The sequence below is a fragment of the Malus domestica genome, chromosome 07 (assembly GCF_042453785.1).
Source record: "Malus domestica chromosome 07, GDT2T_hap1".
NCBI classification, from domain to species: domain Eukaryota; kingdom Viridiplantae; phylum Streptophyta; class Magnoliopsida; order Rosales; family Rosaceae; genus Malus; species Malus domestica.
In genome coordinates this window covers 23,924,477-23,944,368 of record NC_091667.1, presented here as the reverse complement: position 1 = coordinate 23,944,368, position 19,892 = coordinate 23,924,477, and the positions used below count along the sequence as shown (strand labels likewise).

Genomic DNA, 19,892 nt, shown 5'->3' with positions numbered 1-19,892 from the left:
CATACATTGCTCAATTGAGGTATATAAATATATCATCGTGACCTACACAACTCCATGAACACGTCCAAATTTTTAAAATAATTTTTGGAGCCCTCACGCACCGTCACGCGCCGACAAGGGCACAGCCCTACGCGCGGCCACGCGTAGGGAACCCTAAAGGAATCCCCTAACCCCGTTAGGAACATTCCGTTAAAAAGTAACAGAAATCGTTAATTCTACCTGACGACGTCAGAATATTCCGTCAAAGTTTGACGGAATATTCTCTGTCTTCTACCTTCGAACTCCGGCGACCGTCGCCGTCGCCAGAAACTGGAAAATCTTAAAATCCTTATAACTTCTTCATTTTTGAACCAAAACTCATGAAACTTAAACCAAATTGAAGCTTATAACGAGTAGAACACATTCTTACCAATTTCAAGCTCCAAAAATCACGGGATCTCACCGGAGAAGACACGATAATTCCGGCCAACTTTCATACTCGCCAAACTCGACTTCCCGACGTCCAATTTACTTGGTTTTTGTCCTCCGAGCTTTGTAAGAACGTCCTAAAGCTTCCTACGAGCTTAAAATCCCCTAAAACATCCATAGTTATGACCATGTGAACAAAACTCAAATCGTGGGTGATGGTTTCTCGGGTTTTACAAGCTTTCAAGTCCTAAAAATGGTACGAATGGACTCAGGAGCTTGTAGGGAACAAGAACATTACCTTTTTAACGTCGATCCGTGCGTGAAAGCTTGAGTTTGAAGTTTGTCCATACGGTTTGTACGGAAAATAGAAAGAAGTCCGAGAGGGAGGAGAGACAGAGCATGGGAGTGATGGAGAATGTGTGTGTGTCCACGTGGGTCACCAACCAAAACCAACAAAACTAAGTCCTTTTTAGTTTCCCTTAGTTCTTAACTTGGGAAAATAATGGATGGGTCTAAAACCTAAGTACACAATACACACAACACACTATAACGTCCAAGGGTATTTTAGTAACTTCCACGTTTGAGACCAATTAATATTCCAAAATTTCGGGACGGGCTGTCACATATAATGTTGACACATGTTTAACAGTTGAATTTAATAGAGCAGTACTCAATCTCTCAATTTAAGCCATTAAATCAAATTCAAAAGTTAAATATATGTCGATACTGAATTCAGGTACTACTCAAGAAAAATCTAAGGTAGTGCCACTCATTTTACTTCTCACTCACTATTCTCAATTTTCAACCGTCGGAATGAATTGAAAAAGATTAATGAAAAAATATTAATAAAAATGTGTGATTGATAAAAATGGGTTTGTGTTCAAAATCTATTGATATCATCAGTTAAAGAAAATGAATGAGGATCCTAGGAATCCTCCAATCGCGTCCGTTTATCGTATATTGTGCGAAAAGTTTTTATTAGGTAATATTTATATTCAATTTTAAATAATAATTTTATAATAATTTTTTACTGCATAATATACGATAAACTGATACGATTGAATAATTCCCATAATCCTCACAAAGAAGATCCGAAGTCCGGATCCTCATCCGAGGAAAATAATAGTAAAGCTTGAACTTTGGCTTTTCAATCTCCAATTACAAGGGTGATATTTCCCAAAAGAACAAAAACAAATAAAACAAATACAAAATACAAAGTAAGAGACATGATTGCCGATAGGAAGTGGGTGGGATCCACTCAAAGAGAAATTTTTAATTATAACGAGAACACGGTTGATGCATCACATGTTTTTATATGAGTAGTGAAAAGTTTTATTTTTTAAATTATTAACTTTTTGATACACACATCCTACAATTTATATAATGACACGTGATATATCACTTCGTGTATCGATCATCCTGGAAAATCTCTATTTCTACAGCATCAGCAAAACTTGGTTTGGCGGCATCATCCCAAGACTTGGAAGTCTTTGCAAGTCAAAAAGCACAGTGGCACTGACTTGATTGGGTGACTTCGGTTTTTAAATACAAATTTCACTTGCTCTGCTTCTTCTGCTTCGTTCTCTCTAGGCAACAAACATCTGATAATCTTGTTTCCAAATTGTCAAAACATTGAAAGACAAAGAGGAGGGATGGGAAACATCAGTAGCAGCACCACCACATCAACAACCGCACAATCGGTGCCGGACATGGTGGCTGCGATCAGATTCCATCCCACTGAAAAGGAAATGGCAGACTTCTTGAGGAAGAAGATGAAATATAACAACTCCCAAGCCTGCCACTTCCTCCCTGTCATCGATGTCTGCAAGTTCGAGCCTTGGGATTTGACTGGTAACCCATTATTCTATCTCACTTTTTCTTTAAAACCCAGGTATTATTTTTCACTGTATGATTTTTGTTCATGCATAATCTTGTTTGATTTGTTCAAGACTTTGGGGCTCGTTTGGTGTATTGGATTAGATTGGATTGGATAAATTATTACGTTGAATGGATGTATGTTGAATGAAGATATAGATGTTAATTTCCAGGTTTTTTGTCAAGTTGAAGGTAGAAGATTAATTAGTCATGGAGGAAACTTATCCCTTCCAATCCTTCCATGGTAGGATTAGGAGGGGTAAGTTGGCTTAACGAGTGATCCATCTTCTACCTTTAACTTGAAAGTTGCATCTTTTCTTCCTTCAACATACATTGAGGGATCGTTTGGTGGAAGGATTGGATTGTCAACTTGAAAGTAGTGACTAGTGAGTTCCCCAATTCAAGGCACCCAACGAGCTCTGAATGTACAACGAGTTAGCCAATCAAATCCTGGTGGTGACCAACCAAGCCATTTTCAATATCTTGTTTTTTGTTGCAGAGCGCATGTTCCCTGAATCTCCATATCTAGCTAAGCCGTGGTACTCCTTCAGCTGGTGTGATTACAAATTCATCAATAGTCTTCGCTGTTAGCCGTGATGTTTGCATGATCAAAACACATATCAGTTATCAAGCACAAAGAAGAATTACTTACTTGTCGAGGATGCAGCTGCCATGCTTACAGAATTTGATCGAGGAAAAACACTAACTCTTCTGCAAACTCCTTGTCACGCCCCGGACCTGGGGTCGGTAGTAAAAACTCGATCCCGAGTCCGAAACACGAGTTAAAAGCTAAATAAATAAAAGGAAATTGACACGGGTTGGAAAATTAAACTCCTCTTATTAAAATAACTCCAAAATTTTTACAAGGTGTATAGAAATAATAAATCAACACTCTTAGATCCCTCGTCTAACACAACCTTAGCTCGTCTATCACCAGTGTTGCCAAATAACTCATCTGTAAAATAATAGGTTAGGGGTGAGCAACAACCACCGTCGCTCAGTAGGGACATAACCTTATCACAGTAAATTGACAATATTAAATTATGTGTCATGAAATCATATAGCCGAATATCAAATTATTATTGATAAAATAATGCATGGATGCAATTGAACCTCTTCGGCTACCCCCGTTAATTAATATAATAAAACACGCGGACCTGCACGTCCCATACCGTGCATTTTACCTCTGCAGTGGTGGTTCGAATGGTTTAATATACAAATTAACCCCCTGTAACTCAATCATCCCAATTTTCCCTTTTGTTAGTCATCTTGCCAAAACTCTTCGTCGCCAGTCCCGAATTACCCTTAAAGAATCTGTGCACTGTGGGCTCACCTGAGACCTGGTACCTGCTAAGAGTTTGACTCAACTACACAAAAGATCATTTCCATTACCCTCTTTCCAATTTCCTTTCTCACCTACAAAGTTCCAACCACTTCTTACACATGAGTGATGCACAAGCACGTTATTACATCTTCACAAGTCACAATATATATCTCAACGAATAACATTCCAGTAGTACTAACAAGTAAACAACGAACTGAAGCAATAATCCAAACAATGTCCAACCACATTAATCAACCAACACAAATATAGTACTTCACGAAATTTAATAGAATCAATATCTGTAAAGGTTTGCCGTATTTCCCCTACCTGGACTCCAAAGCATTGCTCCAACTCTCTATTACAAGAGTTCACCACCTTGACAAAATCCTATTCACAAGTATTAAGCAAATCACAATATATGCAAGACATAGACTCTAACTAATCAAAGTACTTGGGTTACTAATTTACTACCACTCAAATCAGATATCAAATTGGTTGACCTATAATACTATGCAAAATAGTTTTGTGTATAGTAAACATACTATGGAGACCAAAAGAAAGAATAAACTTAGATAGTCCTCTGCCTTCAAAACCTTATGTAACTTGTATAAAATAACCATACATAAAACCATTTCACAACATGATTAATCATTTATAACCTAGACGATATATAGTGCAAAAAGCTTAAGACTTAGTGTGGTTTTGTTCCAGCATATACTAATGTATATAAAAATAGCTATACATATACATCTACATATATTGATAGCGTAGCATATGTGTATATATAAACTTCATTCTATTCTCAATCAAATTAACATAATATTGTATAAATATAAAGTAGTTTTGGAAAAGGAAATTGAATTGGATTTGTCAAACTAGGGTTTATCATACTTCTTTCATATTTTATAATAAGACAGCCAACTCAAAGATCTATACAGATTTGAAGCCAAATTACATTAGATTTGATCAAGCGAAGAATTTGTATAAACTAACTTCGAATAGAAACTCCACGACAAATATAAACAAGGAAAATATATAATAGTTATGAAAAGATAAACAAGGTATAGAAATTGTTACCCACACAAAGCAGGCTACTGACTCCACGGTCCTCCCTCCCTCACTCAATCGATCTCTCTCTCACTCTCAACAGAAACCACAGAAAAACAACTCTCTCTCTCTCTCTCTCTATCCTGGTCTCTTTCTCTCGAATTATTTTTCCCTTCTTCCGTTTGTTTTCCTCTTTCAAATGAATGAAAAGCACTCCTATTTATAGGAGGTTAAGAGACGGTTATAGCTATTCTCTTATTGGAAGGTGTAGCGGCAAGAGATAAGTTGAACCTATCTCCGTACTCCCATAATCTGCTACGGGTGTGTCTAAATAGGGAGGTGTTGTCAACAATAGCACTGACCTTGACCAGCCAATTATTTTAGACCAAAATAATTATAGTAAAGCTAAAATCAATAAATAAAATAAATATAAACAGGTAATTAGACAAGGTTAATATATAGTAAACAAATAAATAATTAAATAAATACAAGGAACCCAAATATTATAATTATAGATGGTCTTATAAATATATTTTCCAAATTACAGGTCTTCACACTCCTAGCCTTATGACTATGCTCTATGGGAAGCCTTAGTTGTCGTATCTAGGGTTAGCAGGGACCGATGTTTATATACTAGCCAAGGATAAGCTAAAACTCTCATTTCTTGGCTCTCAAGTAAAGTATCATAATCATATATTATTAAGGATTCTATCAAGCCTACTTATAATGTAAGACACTTAACGTGGGATATGATATATGAGGATCAAATCACAGCTTTACTGATTTCCTACTTATGCATTCCTATTTATGGTTGATTTATATTGAATAGATCCAACATTCTCCCACTTGGTCTACGAATTGTAATGATCATGTTTCAAATATGTATCGGAAATCAGTGTTTCTTTAATGGCCATATGCCTGCGATTCAATCTCATCCTTAATTCAAATTTCTGTCAAAAAGTTTTCTCAATGTAGGATTAACAAGGTTGTAATTATGTCTCATCTCAAAACCTTCATAATCACATACACTGAGCAAACCATTCACATGAAAATCATCAAATTATGATCTAGAGATGAAACTTTATCTCAAGAACTGTCTTACTCCATATCATCTCAGGTCCACTGTATTGTAACTTTAATAAGTCACACCTTATGCTTTTGAACAGCTTATATGTTTGCCAATGCAAACTTTTCCATCACTCCAGAAAACTCTTCAACTTTCTGCAATTCAAAAGTATAAAATGCAGACAAAATATACATATGCATGCATGCATTACGTGAACACAATTATTGAAAACAACCTTTATTCAATCCAAACTCGGAACCAAACTACATCTTTAAAACTTAGTGAGTTTAACTCACTTATTTGCACTGTAATTAGAAACAGTTTTCTACTCCCACTAATTCTGCATATCAAAGTTCGAGGTCAGTCCCATATTTTCCACATGCTGTTTAAAAGCTTTGACTGGAAGTGGCTTGTTCAAGAGACCTGCAAGCATTGATACTGTGTCAATGTAACTGATCTTTATAAACCCTTGCTTGATCTTTTCTCTAATTAACTTGTACTTGATATGCATATGCTTAGTTCCAGAAGACCTCTTATTGTTCTTGAAATAGAAAACTGATGCAGTGTTGTCACAAAATATTTGTAATGGATTCGTGACAATGTTGAGGACTTTCGTTCCTTCTATGAACTTACCAAACCAAACTGCTTGAGAAGTGGCCTCAAAACAAGCCATGTATTCTGCCATCATAGTAGAGGTAGTGATGTTCTTCTGTTTCATACTCTTCCATGAGATTGCACCTCCTGCCATCATAAAAATATAGCTCGAGGTAGACTTCAATGAATCTTGATACCCTGCATAATATGAGTCACAGTAACCAACCAACTAGAGGTTGTCACTTCTCTTGTATACTAACTTATAATCTTTTTTTTTTTTGCAAATACCGTAACACCTTCTTAGCTGCAATCCAATGGGCATGTCCAGGGTTCAATTGATATCTCCCTAACAAGCTCAATGCAAAAGTCATGTCAAGTCTAGTGCACACTTGTGCCTACATTAGACTCCCAATAACTGAGGTATACGGTTTGTCATTCATCTCAAGCTTTTCAGCTTCAGTTCTAGAGCTTTGTAGCTTGCTTAGTTTATCTCCCTTAGTCACTGGCACATCACAACCACTACATGTTGACATATTGAACCTCTTGAGTATCTTGTCTATATATCCCTTCTGTGATAGCCCAAGCAAACCTCTCCTTTTGTCACGAGTGATTTCGATCCCCATGACATAAAATGCTTCACCCATATCCTTCATCTCAAAGTTGTCACGGAGTATTAATTTTGTTTCATGCAGCAAAGTCAAATAAGTGCTAGCTATAAGGATATCATACATATATAGCACCAATATAGTGAAGTGTCTCCCACTGGATTCGAAATATATGCACTCATCTTCAGAATTCTCAACAAAACCATGTGATTGCATGACTTCATCGAATCTCAAATACCATTGCCTTGATGCATGCTTTAAGCCATAAATTGATTTTTTGAGTTTGCATACTAATTCCTTTCCATCAGAGCCAATGAATCCCTCAGGCTACTTCATATAAATCTTTTCCTCCAAAAAACAAAAAACACATTTAGGAATATAGTTTTTACATCCATTTGATGTAGATGGAAATCATAGTGAGCTACCTAGGCCATAACAAACTTGAATAAATCTTTTGTTGAGACTGGTGAGAATGTCTCAGTGTAATTGATTCCCTCTTGTTGAGTGTATCCCTTGGCTACAAGTTTAGCCTTAAATCTCTCAACTTCCTCTATGGAGTCCTTCTTGGTCTTAAACACCCACTTACATCCAATTGGTTTTGCTCCCTTTGGTAATATTGCAAGTTCCTATACCTTATTCTTTTCCATGGATTCAAGCTTACTCTCCATGGCTTTCATCCGTTCTTCTCGTTGCAGTCCACTTATAGCCTCCTTATATGTAGAAGGCTCACCAACGTTGATATCTACTTCACTCAAAAATACCATAAAATCGTCTGAAATTGCTGGTTTTCTCGTTGTGACTTGCACTGGTTTTCATGGAACATCATTTGCAGTATCATGCTCTTCCATATGGCCTATAGTATTATCAGTGGCATCCCTTGTATCATTTTGCATAATATTCTCAACAATTTCAGTACCTGGTGGCAAGGGAATATTGTCTTATGCATCTTCTTGTGAGTTAAACTCATTTTCTTCTTAAAAGACCAAGCTGTAATTCAAAACTTCTTCTTTCACTTCTTCTATGAACTTAACTTTATTTGTCTCAATGAATCGCATGGAATTTCCAAGGCAATAAAATTTGTACCCTTTGGTTCTTGGTAGATAACCAATGAAATAACAACTCACAGTTTTGGCATCTAACATCATTTTGTGAGGATTGTATGCCCTAGCTTCTGCTTTACAAACCCCATATTCTTAAATGCAACAAGCTAGGTTTTTTGTTGTTCCAAAGTTCAAATGGTGTTGAAGTAATAGACTTGCTTGGTGCCCTATTGCAAATATAGTTTACAGTTTTAATTGCATCACCTTGCAAAAACAATGGCAAGTTGGTAGTGCTCATCATACTCCTAACCATATCCTTCAAAGTACGATTCTTTCTTTCGGAGACACCATTCTGTTGTGGTGTTCGAGGATTTGTATATTGAGTTACAATTCCTTCACTTTGCAGATAAAGTGAAAAAGGTCATGGATTCCTTCCATGTTTAGTATATCTTCCATAGTATTCACCACCTCTACCGGATCTTACTGTTTTGATTTTCTTATCCAACTGTTTTTCAACTTTAGTTTTGTAAATTTGAAAAGCACTTAGGGCACTGGACTTCTCAATAAGCAGATATAAGTAGCAATACCTCAAATAATCGTCTATGAACGTGATGAAGTACTTATAACCATCATAAGTAGGTGTACGGAAAGGTCTACAGATATCAGTGTGTACGAGTTCTAGTAATCCACTGCTCCTGGTTGTATCTTTCTTGTGTGTACTTGTCATTTTTTCTTTAATGCATTCAATACATATGACCAGATTATCAAATTCAAATGGTGGGATTATGCCACTTTTACTCAGATTCTTTATTCTTTCAATCAAAATGTGCCCTAGCCTCTTATGCCAAAGAGTGGAGGAAGTCTCATTATGATTCAATCTTTTCTGACCTATCAAATGTGCTACACGATTTGACTCTTTACAATTTAGTCTAAACATGCCACCAATATGCAAACCATTCCCAATAATCTAAGAGTTTTTGTAAATCGAAAAGCCACTGTTATTTATTAAAAATACAAAATCCTTCATGACTAACCGACTAACTGATACGAAATTCCTTTGAAATGAAGGTACATATCACACATTCTCAAGGTCATGTAAAACCAGAATCTAACTTTATTCTACTTGTTCTAATGAACTCAACAGCAACTCTTCCTCCATTCCCAACGACCACTGAGACTTTATCCCTTCTTGGCACTCTCTTGTGTATGAAGTCATGTAAAGAGTTTGTCACATGTATTGAAGCACCATTGTCAAGCCACCAAGAATCTCTAGCAGATTCAACATTATTTGTTTCAAAATAGACTAAAACTTCACCTCTAAAAATCATAACATTACCTTTTCCCTTACCATTGTCAACCCACTTTTTGTACTTCTGGCAGTGTCTCTTCATGTGCCCAGGTCTCTTAAAGAAGAAACATTTTCCCTTAACAGTTTTGGACCCTTTGTTCGCACCAACTTTGGAGTAATGTGATGCCTCTTTGTTGTGCTCCTATCCTGCAGTGTTGTTGTTGTGGTGATCAGTCACCATATTCACCTTTTTTCCAAAAATTTCCTGCCTTATATGTTGTTTCGCATGCACACAAATTTCAATCGGTTTATTAAGGCTTCACTTCTCCTCCTGTGCATTGTATGTGCTCTTTAGTTGTGAACACTCATTTGGCAATGAGTTAAGCGCCACATGAACTAAGAAAGGATCACTCATAGGGACTTTAAGAACATTCAATTTAGCACCAATATCTAGCAGTTCAAATATATGTTCCGTTACACACCCCATACCATTATACCTTTTGGTCATAAGTTCATTCATGAGATTACCAGTTTCTGCCTTCTCTGATTCTTTGAACTTCTCATCAATAAATGTCAAGAATTCCTTGGCACTCTTGAACTCAGGAATGCCACCTCTCACTGTGTCAGACATGGATCACTTGATCACCAAGAGAGCAATTCGATTAGCCTTCTGCCACCTTTCATACTTTGCCTTGACATCAACTACAACATCTGCAGCAGATTCTGGATGAGAGTTTTCTCTTGTTGCCATGTCTAAATCCATTAACCCTAGATAGATCTCAAGGTCTTCTTTCCACTTTTTGTAGTTTGCTCCCCTTAGGGTTTGAACAGTGTTGACATCATTCATCACTGAATATATACATACAACATACATGCATTGAGTAAACCAATCCCAAAACATTATAAAAACGAAATTGATTCAACACTTGTGAGCAAGATGAATCAATATGCCTTTTGACACTGACTTATGCACTACACCAGTTTCCTTCATGCTGATTCCCAACACTTGTGAGCACAATTGATGTGGCGCATAAATAATGTCATACCATTCACATATGATCCAGAAAACAATGATCAACACTTGTGAGCAAGATGAACAGCCTCTATATCATATATTAAATGCAATTTTATGAACAACAATCTTGACTACATGATTCAATCTCTCATGGTAAACTATTGTAGCTTGAATATATGATTAACTTGAATTATGTAGATAAACTATTAGAATATCCTAAAACCGACGTCCGATAACAATTAAATAAATAAAATATTCAAACTAGTGACGCTCTTAACTGACACTACCTTTGTTAATAATAATAAAAAAATTTGAGAATCTGCACTCGTTTCCAATTAATTGTAACTAAAAAAAATTATATAACCAAAATAATAAATTTAAGTATAGGCCAAATCAAACATTAATAAAAATAATTAACAAGAAAAATAGTGCAAAAATGTACAAATATTTTTTATCTAACATTCCACATAATATACAAAACTCATCCATACAAATAGTGCCAAAATTTACAATCTGTACAAATTCTTGCCGCACTCTTACAACTGAAAAAAAAAAAAAAAAAAATTTAGACAAATTTAAGGTGATAATGAAATAAATCATAACGATTACCTTTGTTTTTTCTTTATTCCAGTAAGCCACCAATGCAATCCACTATGTAGGATTCACTTCACAAGGAGGGTGGCTGCGCACCTTCACTGCTCTGTTAGTATAAAAGTTTTTTTTAATTTATTTCTAAACTCTTTGTGCGCATGCTTCGCAACCTTAAGTGTCATATGGCAAATCATAGGCATTTTTACTATATCTGCATCTTCAAAAAAAAATATTTCCCTACATCCATAAAAAAAACCAAGCTAACCAATTATTACTGCTATCATTGACTTGTTCTTCTATTTTCAAGTTAAAATAAAAATATCTATACCTTTATTCTATTCCAGAAAACTTCCTTATCTTCTTCCTTAATCTTACACCAATCACTCACCAACGGGAGATTTCTGTGGTCTCTAACCTCCCCTGCTACATATTTTGCAAATGCACTAGAATTGTCACTAATGCATTTTCCGGAAGAATCAAACGAACAAAGTTGTTTCGTCCATTTGGGAATTGAGGACCCGCGCCTCCGTTGAGATGTTCCTTATTAATACCAAAAAAAAAAAACAATTAAAAACCAGGAAAGTAATGTAAATTTTCAGTTTAAGCATAATATAAGTTTAAACACAAAACAAAAACTGAATTTAATAATAATTCAAAAAAATACTGGCTTCGAACTCCTCATCTTCCAAATGATGTTCGTCAAAACGTTGATCTCACTAGAATTATCCATAGCACAAGTTAGTGGAAGGAGCAGGAGTATGGCAAAAATGGGGGAAAGAGTAAGGCTGAAATGGGAGAAGGAGAGGGAGTAAACGAGACAGAAATGAGAGATAGAAATGGAAGCACGAAAGTAATGGGAAAGAAGGGGGTTTGAATATGGATTAAAACTTAGCGTCGAAATATGAACACGTTACGTCGGTCAAAACCGACACTCTCTGACAAACTGACATATTTGTCAGTAGCATCGGAATAATTAAACGTTGCGTCAAAATAATTGTCAGTAGTGTCGGAATAATTGAACTTTGCGTCGGTTTAAACCGACACTATATCTGACACGACCTACATACACGCAGCTTGACACACTTTTGACTAAAAGATCATGTCGTCGAAATAGGGACATCTTTGCGTCGAAATAAGAAAAGGTTGCGTCGGTTACACACTAAAATATTTCAAACATTTCAAACATTCATTCCCGTCTAAAACATTTCAAACATTCATTCCCGCCTAAAATATTTCAAGTTATCTCATATAATATTTTAATAAATAATATTTAATACATAATAAAAAACAATAATATAATTATATGATAAAACAATAATATAATTTTATGATAAAATATCATCACACATGAATTGAAACATAGTCTAATTGATATTTAAAATACATAAAATAATTAATATATTTATTCCCTGTCATTATCTGTTAGCTCGTCGTCGACATTTGCATGAGTAACGAACTCGGTAGGCATCGGTAACGATTCATGAAAAGAAGTCTCTTCCACACCAACCCTTTTATGGAAATTTTCATTGTCAAGAATTCGATCATCCAAATTAGGTATAGCATAATCATCAATTGCATCACTATCCTCTAATACATTAAACAAATCCCTCGGCTGAGTTCGACAACTACGTGCCAAATATGTACAAAATAAATAAATTTAAATCTCTTAATAAATAAATATATACACACACCATTAAACTTGATGGGATACGAATTCTATGAAACTAATTTCAACGATCCAACTGTCAAACTTGTTTGTCTATACTTCGAGATCGCATCAGCAAAAAATCACAAAAAACAAACATTCAGAGATCAAGTAACGGGACAAAACTTTTCGACGGTTATAAAACAAAAAAATCACGATTTAACGGTTATTTTAACTCCGATTTTGATTATTTTTTATAGCTACACTCCTTGATCCTATATGAATACAATAAATGAATTCGATCTTTAATTTCAAATATTTACACTAGTGGATACCACAAAATATTATGTTATACTTAATAGAAGTATAAATAAACTCTAAGTGTTAGTGAATCTATCATTTTGATAGGATATGCATACTTCGAAACTAATTTCAACGATCCAACCGTCAAATTTGTTTGTATATGGTTCGAGATCGCATACGCCAAAAATGGAAAAAAAAACATTCAGAGATCAAGTAACGGGACAAAACTTTTCGACGGTTATAAAACGAAAAATCACGATTTAACAGTTATTTTAACTCCAATTTTGATTATTTTTAATAGCTACACTCCTTGATCCTGTATGAATACAATGAATGAATTCGATCTTCAATTTAAAATATTTACACTAGTGGATACCACAAAATCTTATGTTATAAAGTATAAATAAACTCTAAGTGTTAGTGAATCTATCGTTTTGATGGGATATGTATACTTCGAAACTAATTTCAACGATCCAACCGTCAAACTTATTTGTATATGCTTCGAGATCGCATACGCCAAAAATGGCAAAAAACAAACATTCAGAGATCAAGTAACGAGACAAAACTTTTCGACGGTTATAAACGAAAAATCACGATTTAACAGTTATTTTAATTATGATTTTGATGATTTTTTTACAGTTACACTCATTGACCCTATATGAATACAATGAATGAATTCGATCTTCAATTTAAAATAGTTACACTAGTGGATACTACAAAATCTTATGTTTTATTTAATAAAAGTATAAATACAAAGTGTTAGTGAATTTATTGTTTTGATGGGATAAGCATTCTACAAAACTAATTTCAACAATCTAGCCATCAAACTTGTTTATATATGCTTTGAGATCACATACGCCAAAAATGGCAAAAAACAAACATTCAGAGATCAAGTAACGGGACAAAACTTTTCAACGGTTATCAACGAAAAATCACGATTTAACGGTGATTTTAACTCCAATTTTGATGATTTTTTTACAGCTACACTCCTTGACCCTATATGAATACAATGAATGAACTCAATCTTCAATTTAAAATATTTACACTAATGAAAATATAAATAAATTCTAATTATTAATTTAACATAATATATTCTATTCTTATATTACTAAATATTATAAGTTCATGTTATATTTAATATTGTTAATTTAACATAAATGCTTATAAATATTATTCATTTCTATTTTCTCATAACAATTCAAGTGACAAAATTAATTAACTTGGGGTAAATTACATAGTAGCCCCTCAGGTTTGAGGTCTATTACAACCTCATACAACATCTTTAAAACATTTCACTTTCATACCTCACGTACTATTTTATTTCAAAATAATACCTCCGTTACATTTTCCATCCATTGATCCGTTAAGTGCTGACGTGGTTGCCATGTGACTGCCAAATGTCTGCCACGTGGCATAATTTTATTTTAAAAAAAAAAACCTGAAAGCGCAGAACCCACCCCCACCTCCCCAGCAACCCTCCCCACCCCTTCAATCCCTAACCCAGCACCCTTCCTCCTCGACATCTCCTTCCCCAACCTAACCTCTACTTCTGCCAACCGCTGCCAACCCACACCTCTTCCCAGAACCCCATCCCCGCAACCCCCCACCCCTCTTCCACAGCCTACACCTCTGCCACAGCCTACACAACTTTAAAATCTCGACTCCAATCAAATTCGAGATCTGTTTCTTCCGGACAATGTATTGGTAATAGTCCACCCCCCACAATCCATCGTCTTCTCCGAGCTCACTCGGCAATTTGCACACGCCACGGTTCTATCGGAACGGATTGGTTAGGATTTCAGAACCAGCAATGGGAGAGAAGATGCAGAGCAGATGATCCAGTGCTCGTCTCTCCGGCACCGTTTTCGGGTCTCGGATCCCGACGCTCTTGGTCTCCATGTTCGCCACCTTCGCCTTCATCTACGTCGCCGGCCGGTTCGTTCTCTTTCTCTTCTCTCTCTGCAGTCTGCACCCATTTGATGTTGCAGAAAAATCGATTGGACCCATGCGATAAATTTTCTTTCTTTCTTTCCCTTCCTTTTTGTTTGATCTGGGGATTGTGTGTAAGCTAGGAAGAGGTGTGGGTTGGCGGCTGTTGGCAGGAGTGGAGGTTAGGTAAGGGAAGGAGGTGTCAGGGAGGAAGGGTGATGGGTTAGGGATTAAAGGGGTGGGGAGGGGTTGCGGGGGAGGTGGGGGTGGGTTCTGCGCTCTTTAGGGTTTTTTTTTATCTTTTATTTTTTTAATAAAATTATGCCACGTGGCACACATTTGGCAGTCACGTGGCAACCACGTCAGCACTTAACGGATCAATTGATGGAAAATGTAACGGAGGTATTATTTTGAAATAAAATAGTACGTGAGGTATGAAAGTGAAATGTTTTAAAGATGTTGTATGAGGTTGTAATAGACCTCAAACCTGAGGGGCTACTATGTAATTTATCCATTAATTTGACTACATATTTATTAATTTAAAAAAAATAGTAGAAATTTATCTAAGTACTTAAATTAGAATTTTTAAATAAATAAACTTGTGTATCATACAATTTAAAAATTAAAGAATTTAGTGATAAAAACCTGAATTATGGAAGAATTTTGTCGTCGATCAATTCTTTATGTACTCAACTAGCTCAAATAAATTCCCTACAAAACTAAATTGTAAATAAAAATTAAACATAAGAGGAGAAAATAAAAATATTACAAGTAAGAAAAACTTACTATTGTGAAGAAGGAACAAATGAAGTTGGAAGAACAAATAAGAAAGGTGCAAGAGAGAACACACGGGGAGGGTTTGTAAATGGGAAGAACGAATAAGAAAAACGCAAGAGAGGAAGAAGAATACACGGAGGAGAGTTTATCATCAATCTGTCGCTTAAAACCGACACTGGGTTTCAAAATATTTAAAAAAACTAAAATCTATGTCCCTAAGAACCGACGTAGGCTTTAAAATATTTTAAAAACAATAATTAGTGTCGGTTAGAAGTGACACCAATATTTTATGTCGCTTAAAAGCGACACTGTATTATTTAAAGCGACACTAGTATTTAAAAATTATTAAAATATATGTCAGTTTTAAGCGACATTAAATGTTTAAGTCGGTTTAAAAGCGACATTAAATGTTTATGACGCTTATAAGCGACAATAAATCCGACGTCATGTTCAATAAGTGTCGCAATTGTCTAGTCCGACACTATATTATATTAAACCGACACCACCTACTGACACTATAAGGCCCTTTTGTAGTAGTGAGTCTTCGAAATAAGCTTATATTTTATGCATGTCAAAATTTTATGATGCATGCTTTCCACTCGAAACCACATACGATGTCATTCTTATCTGTTTTAACCATACAAACAAAGGCTCTAATACCAATTGTTAGCCGTGATGTTTGCATGATCAAAACACATATTAGTTATCAAGCACAAGGAAGAATTACTTACTTGTCGAGGATGCAGCTGCCATTCGAACAGAATTTGATCGAGGAAAAACACCAACTCTTCTGCAAACTCGTAGCTCTATGGGAAGCCTTAGTTGTCGTATCTAGAGTTAGCAGAGACCGGTGTTTATATACTAGCCAAGGAGTCTTAGATTCTATCCATAAAGGAAAGCTAAAACTCTCCTTTCTTGGCTCTCAAGTAAAGTATCATAATCATATGTTATTAAGGATTCTATCAAACCTACTTATAATGTAAGACACTTAATGTAGGATATGATATATGAGGATCAAATCACAGCTTTATTGATTTCCTACTTACACATTCCTATTACACATAGTAGACAATTTATGGTTGATTTTTATTGAATAAAGCCAATATTAGCTGCAACAGGATCACAGAGCAAGGCTTCTGGAAGATCACAGGCAAGCCGCGGGATATCAGCTCAAAATATTTCACTTGCAAAAAGAGGACATTAACCTTCTAAAAAAAGACCTCCCAAGAAGGTTGTAAGTCTAAATCCGTTAGGAGTGGCTGGATCATACACGAGTACTATGGCACTAAATCTAAACGGGGTTCTAATCCTAGTCGGGAGACGGATCAGCAGAGGGACTTTGTTCTCTGTCTCCTGAAGTATAAGCCAATTGGTTGTAAGTCTGATAACAAGAAGCTTGAGGGTACTTCGATATGTAATAATTTAGCTGATCCTGGTAATCGAGGCTACATTGCCTCTAGTTCCGGAGATGATCAAGCTGCCACTGCTAATCATAATCATGGTGAACCTGGTGGCGGCGTCTCATCTGATTTTATTGATCAAGCTCTACGTGTCATGATTCAAAAGGTTGGTTTTATGTCTCCCCCCGTATGTATTTATCTTTATTGTTTTTTGTTTTAATAAACACACATGGATCGGAGGGAGGTTTCTGGATATGTTGGCCCCTCTCTCCTTCCTGACTCAAAGTAGCACTTTATGCCTTTGACGGACATGAGCTAATCTTGCCCGGAGAAAAAAACCACTTTTTGAACATTTTCTGATCTAAACTTGATGAAAAGGAGCACAAAAGTATATCAACACTTAACACTTGCTTGTTTTGCGATTTTTAACCTGGCATTGGCAGTCATTTGCTCCGCTAGGAGGATATCTGGATTCACCCTTTCCTCCTCCCGAGGCACCTCAGCTGCATCAACAACCTCGGCTTGGAAATGATCCTGATATCGAAGTACTTTGTGTCTAGTTATGAATCACTTGATCCTGGTACTGGTGGCTGCATCGCCTATAATACTGATAACCAAGCTGCTGCCATGAATCATATGATTCCCGTCACAGAAGAAATTCTGGCACACAAACAGCTAGATCGTTCTGTACTTGGCAGTGGTGATCATGATGATGGTGAACCTGGTAGCGGCATTTCATCTGATTTTAATGATCCAGCTGTAGATGATATGATTCTTGAGGTAAGTATGAATACACGTTTTAAACATTCTGATGTGAACTTGGTCATACGAATTACAAGAAGTATATCTAATTTAACTTGTTCCTCATTCACTGTACAGGAGCTGCTGGAGACTCAACTGATATATTCACATAACTAGACACTAATGTGATGTCATGGGTATGAAAATTGAAACTTTGAGTTCCATCCTTCATGGAGTACTAGTTCTAGTTGTTTTTTCTTGTTTAATTGTATGATTAAAATTGAAGGTCAAAACTTATCAATGACCTATCTAAGTGTGAAACACCAAAACTTGTATCCTTGTTAATATGCTTTTATTATTATGTCATTGAGAATGTTGTATTGAAAGGAAAATAGTCTTGTGAATGTGATTTATTTCGAACATTTGAATGTTGCATGGAGTATTCTGAATTGTTTTTTCATTACTTTTTTGCAGTCTTCTTTAAAAATTGAATATAAAAAACGGGAAGTGTAAGATTGAATATACTGAGTGTTTTTGAAAATCGGATGGATAAGATTGAATATACTGAGTGTTTTTGAAAATCGCATGGATAAGATTGAATATACAATTATGAAAATTAAATGTAACAACTAAAATAGTTTTAACACTGAACGCTAAGTAGTATCAAAGCCATAGCGTTACTTTTGAATTGTGGTGAATGTTTTATCCTTTTTTTTTGTCACTAGAACATTGGCTTCGGGCATTTCAATGTCATGGCTGATAATGTAGTAGACCAAATGAAGCAATGAATCAATGAATGAGGCAAAGGAGAATTGGAATTTGAGATTTAAATTCGAAAAGGGAAGAATGATCAGAATTAGGTGTCACATAAAAGATGGGATTTTGGGTGCGTTTGTTGTACCGGACTATCTCGGACTGGACTAGCTTTAGGGACTAAGTTGGACTGGCTTAGACTAGACTAAGCTGGACTGACTTAATGAAGCGTTTGATGCAGTGTCGGACTAAAAAACAGGAAAACAAAAAATTCTAATATTATATTTTCTCATTCATATTTTATTAATATTTTATATTATTTAATACGTATTTAGTAATATTTTATTACTATCATTGTCTCTTTCTTTTGTCATTCTGGAAACTCGCATCCCTATTCCTAATTTTTTTTCCTGTGATCTTCCTTTTTCTTCCTAATTCTGCTCCGACCCTCTCCATCTCTTCGTCTTTTTCTTTTCCTCTCCAGTCTCTCCTCCCTCAAAACATCATCATTCATCACCCCCTTTTGTTCTCTCTTTTTTCCCTTTCCTTTTCTTTGTGTTGTGATTCCTCATATTCTGATTTCCCAACTTCAAATCCCACGGAAAATTGAAATCGTGCAGAGGCTCCTCTCTGCGGCGTCTTAGATTTCACAACCACTCCATTTCTCGCCCCTCCTCTGATTTTCTCAGAAAATCTCTTAATTTTTTGGGAAAAATGAAGAATTTTTCTATTGAGTTTGTTGTTGTTATCGAATTGATTTTTTTTTACTTTTCAAATTTTGGTGGTTGGATGTTGAGAATTAGGCAGTGGGTGTGGTGGGTTTCAGGTCTGGGTACAGGTGGCCAGAGTTGCAGAGAAGCAGACTTTGTACACAGCGTGCAGACTTGCAGCATGAAGAGGATGGAGCAACTATCGCCGTGGCGGCCGAGTTTGAGCCGAGCTTGGATCTCGGCGGAGCAGAAAGAAAAGAAAACGAGGAGAGAGGAGGAGGGGAAGGGGGAATTGGCGAGGGGGAATGATGGTGGCTCTTGGCGTTTGTGAAAACATAGGAGCAGAGGAAGACAAGAGGGAGTTAGTCCCCGCTAATCCCATGGTTCTCGACGGGTTTGCTAGCGAGGGAGTTAGTCCCCGCGAGTCCCTTCTAATCTCATTAAACTTAGTCCTGACTGTTAACAAACACGGGACTGGACTACTACATAGTCCAGTCCAAGCCAGCGAAAGCTAGCGAGCTCAAACAAACGCCCCCAGGTTTTAGTCTTTAGCCTATCTCAAACTACTTAAGCTACATACTCCTCACCTGCAATGCCGAGATTTCTAAAATAAAAAAAGTAGAATAGAAAAACTCTTTGCTAACTGCCAACAAAAAAATATTATAGTAGTCAAAACCAATATAAAGTCTAGACCATTCTAAAATTGTTGTAAAAGTAAATAAATAAACAAACTATTAATCTAATAGTATTCATCTTTATTTTATTAACAGGTTCAAATTCA

At 35.9% G+C, this 19,892-nt stretch overlaps 1 pseudogene; it reads left to right on the top strand.

Moving 5' to 3' along the window:
• Window positions 1–1,959: 1,959 nt before the first annotated feature.
• Window positions 1,960–19,420, top strand: LOC114826077 (NAC domain-containing protein 30-like; annotated as a pseudogene).
• The last annotated feature ends 472 nt before the right edge of the window (window positions 19,421–19,892 follow it).